The sequence below is a fragment of the Apodemus sylvaticus genome, chromosome 4 (genome assembly GCF_947179515.1).
Source record: "Apodemus sylvaticus chromosome 4, mApoSyl1.1, whole genome shotgun sequence".
NCBI lineage: Eukaryota > Metazoa > Chordata > Mammalia > Rodentia > Muridae > Apodemus > Apodemus sylvaticus.
In genome coordinates, this window is record NC_067475.1 from 69,751,837 (window position 1) to 69,756,395 (window position 4,559).

The following is a 4,559-nucleotide window of genomic DNA, read 5'->3' on the forward strand; positions in this document are numbered from 1 at the left end:
TAGCTCCTAAAATCTCTTTATGCCTTTGAGTGAGGGCTCAAAGAAAACATTCTGTGCAGAATCCAGGGAGTGGAAGGCTTCAGCCGCCAAATAGGGATGTGACTCCAACATTGCCTTCCACTCTGAGTTCTCAGAGACTTCAGAGAAATGAAGTGCAATGAAATCCAGGGCCTGAGTCTTCAGCCACTGTGTGCTGTGGAGGTCAGCCAGGATGAGAGTGTCTGCAGCTTTCTCCACAGAGAGTATCCTGAAGAGGGCATCCTCACACATGACCTTCAAGTCCTCCAGGCCATACTTGTCAGCAGCTGCCAGCACACCAGTGGCCATGGAGTTGCTGTTGAGGTGTGGTGTTTTTCCCCTGAGTAGATGAAGTACATCATCTGGAAGACCTGAGGGTCCAGTCATGGATCTCAACAATGTTCTTTAGGCTCTCCTGCATTTCATGTTCAAACATGGCTCTGAAAACTGGAGAACAAGCTGCTAGGATGGCGTGGTGAGCCCTGAATACATGGCCACCTACCAATAGGGTTCAGTCTTTGAAGAGAGATTTCTCCCACAGCTTTGCTAGGTCATCTCTCAACATCTGTCTTGGCTCCTTGATTGCAGGTGTCATGATCTGTCCAGGCATGCAAAGATGGCTCCTATTATGCTCACCTTGCAGCAGAGGCTGAGCTGGTCTTCAGGGACAAGCCATTGCTGATGGGAGAGGAGGAAACCTAGAAGGATGAACTTTTTGAATCCCCACTTTTTGTATTGCTGAAAGCTTACGACATTGGGGTTCTTCATACTTTGGCATTTCTCTCCTTGGGAATTTATGATCCAGAATTTGAACTTTGCCCAAACTGGGCTCTCTGGACAGCTGAGCAACCCCAGGTAAACTGACAGGTAATCTTTGCTTTCTTCATCAACCCCGTTTGGGTGTACTCTCAAACACCATGCTATTTCTTCATTGGCCTCTAATGAGAACACTGGGCTTGAAATCCTTTTCTGAATTCCCCGCATGCAAAATGAGAAGTTGCTTATAGTCCACTCATAGCAGATTTTTTTTTTTACACTGATCTGTGTGGAGCCCCAGCTCTTTGTCTCCATGTCCCCTGACATTTCTGCTGGAGGTAGTTTGAAGGTTAATCTTGACCTGAGAGAACACCAGAGGTTATTTACTCTTCATCCTATTGAACACGATTATAGGTATACTTTGGATTTTAGTTTCAATTTCCCTAAGTTCTCTCTCTCTCTCTCTCTCTCTCTCTCTCTCTCTCTCTCTCTCTCTCCCTCTCTCTGTCTATCTCTCTGTCTCTCTCTCTCTCTCTCTCCCTCTCCGTCTCCCTCTCCGTCTCCCTTTTCCTCTCTCTCCCTCTCTCTCCGTCTCTCCCTCTCTTTTCCTCTCTCTCTCCCTTTCCCTTTACCTCCCTCTCTCTCCCTCTCTCTCCCTCTCTTTGCCTATCTCCCTCCCCCTCTCCCTCTCCCTCCATCTCTCCCTCTTTCCCTCTTCCCCCCTCTCTCTTTCCCCCAAACACTGGAATTTCTATGTGTGTGTATGTGTTTGAGTTTCGTGACTCTTAGGTCAGTGGCCACTAGTTGGGCTATTCTATCCACCTCTGGATAGGAAAGTCTGTAAAACTTTATATATTCTCATCTCAAGTGTGTTGTATTTTCAGGGTCCTATAGAGAATGTACAGAATGAATTCCTTTATGTAAATAGACAGAGAATATAGAAGAATAACATAAAGGCTGAGGTCTAGCTAATATAACAATGACTACAGTCAGTATTTACTTATTCCACAAGGTGTGAAGTCTCAGGTGTTCTTCAGTATATACTGGAATTCTTAAGAAGAAGGGTCTAATGCCAGTGAAGGAATGGGCTTGCTATTGAGATGAGAGCAGGAAGCCAAAGAAAAAAGCTTCCTTCTTCTTTATGCTTATTGTGGGCCTCCAGTAGAAGGTGTGGCCTAGTTAAGGGAGTGTCTTCTAGTCTGAAGATCTGGATTAAAGGTGTGTGTTTTTCTGCCTCAAGACTCAGATTAAAGGTGTATGTTTTTCTCAGATTAAATGTGTATGTTTTTTCTGACAAGAAGAATCTGCATTTGAACTGAATCTACCTACTTCAACTTAAGAAAAAAATTCGCAGGGCACTGGGGGCACACGCCTTTAATCCCAATATTTGGGAGGCAGAGGCAGGCAGATTTCTGAGTTCAAGGCCAGCCTTGTCTACAAAGTGAGTTCCAGGACAGCCATGGCTACACAGAGAAACACTGTCTTGAAAAAAAGCAAAAGAAAAAAAATTTAAAAGGCATGCCTTCCACTTTAGTATGTCCACAAGTAGTGCAGACTAGAACAATAACCATCAACAATATACTTTGCTTACTAGGGACAATCTTGCATAAATAAAGAGATGATGTAAATCTCTGCACAGATACGATTTACCCATGCACTGGTCTTACAAATGCTATCATAAACATGATCAGGGAAGGGGTGCTTTCCTTAACTGCTCAGGAGTCTGAGTGTTCACAAAATGTAAAGCATGTGGAAGAGCTCCTGTATGGTGGGCAGGATCAGAGCCCCAAACCTCTGAAGATGGCTCTATTCTTTCCTGTGTTTTATTCCATTTACACTTTGTACTTCCCCTCAGGGTCTTCAGGGCCCCCTTACCTCCTTCCTCTGAAACTATCTGTTTTAGGCATCTTCTACATTCTTCTGATTTTTCCTTGACTGCCAACAGACTTTTTGATGGGTCTGGAGTCTGTTGCTTCTGGCCACTTAACTTTTTTCTCTTTTGTAGTCCTCTTTTATTAAATACTCTCTCTGCCACTATCACTAAATCTCTCAAACACCTTTCCCTAACCTCTAGACCCTCTGCAGGTTTTTTTAAATATGCTGCCTAATTAATAAAAGCTAGATCAAAAGCTGTCTTTGCTTCTGCTTTCTGTGGGGGTGTGTTTTAATTACAAATTCCACATTATTCATTGATACAATTTAGCTAACAAGAATAGTTATCCAGCATCAGAAACTTGAACACCAAAAACTAAGACTAGAGAACACAGATATTCCTGATGTATGGTCAGATTTTTGAAATTCAGACTCCATTTTTAAAAAATCTGTTCAAATTAATATCCTGGCACCTAGCATTAGTTTCCAAGATGCCCCTCAACAAAACCTGAGCCTAGCTTCACTCTCTAAGCCAATCTCTAATAAGACCAGCATCTTCAATTGGCACCCTCAACAAGACCAGGTTATTCCAACAACACACCTGCAACCCCAGATTACAAAACCACCACCTGCCTAATGACCATCAATGCAGAGGGGAACAGAAGTTAAGTTTATGTTAGCCAGGTGGTGGTGGAGCATGCCTTTAACCACAGCATTTGTGAGAAGGAGACAAGCAGATTTCTGAGTTCGAGGCCAGCCTGGTCTACAAACTGAGTTCCAGGACATCCAGGACTACACAGAGAAACCCTGTCTGGAGGAACAGGGAGAGAGAAGAAGGCTTATGGGGCTTGCAGGGAGTGGGGACCCAGAAAAGGGGAAATCATTTGAAATGTAAATAAAGAATACATCGAATAAAAAAAAGAAAGAAAAAAATAAGTGCCCAAAAGATCAACTCTGAAGCTAAACTCAGAGGTGTCCTTCTGAAAATGATATTCAAGAGACAGAGGCAGAAGAACCTAAACTGAAGTGGTACCCTAGGATACACACTAGGGCTGTTCTGGGAAAATAAGTTTATTTTAATTGATGTCATTCTTCATAACTAAGTTAATATCTAAAACAAACACAAAAACATTAAATGAAAAAAAATGACACAGGTTGAGCTATTATTAAAAAAAAAAAAAAACAGTTGAGCTATCTGTACCATGGAGCTGGGGATGCTCCACAGCCATCTGTGCACAGGTCCCACCAGAAGAGAGCTGGGCTCCCGGGAGTGCTGGCACAGGCTTACAGGCCCACAGGAAGTACAAGCTCCAGGTAGGAACACAGAAACAACAGAACCATGTAACACCAAAAATAACAAGATGGTGAAAGTCAAGCCCAAGAACCCTACCAACAAAAACCAAGGCTACTTAGCATCATCAGTGCCAGTTCTCCCAGCACAGCAAGTTCTGGTTAACCAAATATACCACAGATCAAGATTTGAATTTAAAATCACATTGCATGATGCTGATAGAGGACTTCAAGACCAACTCACTGATAAGTGGATATTAGCCTAGAAGCTCAGAATACCCAAAATACAATTCAAAGACCACATGAAGCTCAAGAAGAAAGAAGACCAAAGTGTTGCTACATTGATTCTTCTTAGAAGGGGTACAAAATACCCATGGGAAGAAATACAAAGTGTGGAGCAGAGAGTAAAAGAATGGATATCCATAGACTTCCCCACCTGTGGCAGGGGCATCCCATATGCAGTTAACAAACCCAGACACTATTGTGGATGCCAATAAGTGCTTGCTGACAGGAGCCAGATATAACTCTCTTCTGAGAGGCTTTGCCAGTGCCTGACAAATACAGAGGGGGATGCACACACATCCCAACATTGAAATGAGCAAAGGGTTTCAATGGAGGAACTA

The 4,559-nt window shown here is 43.1% G+C and overlaps 1 pseudogene; it reads right to left on the reverse strand.

The window, feature by feature from the left end:
• Window positions 1-1,101, reverse strand: LOC127683034 (TD and POZ domain-containing protein 2-like; annotated as a pseudogene).
• Window positions 1,102-4,559: the final 3,458 nt, after the last annotated feature.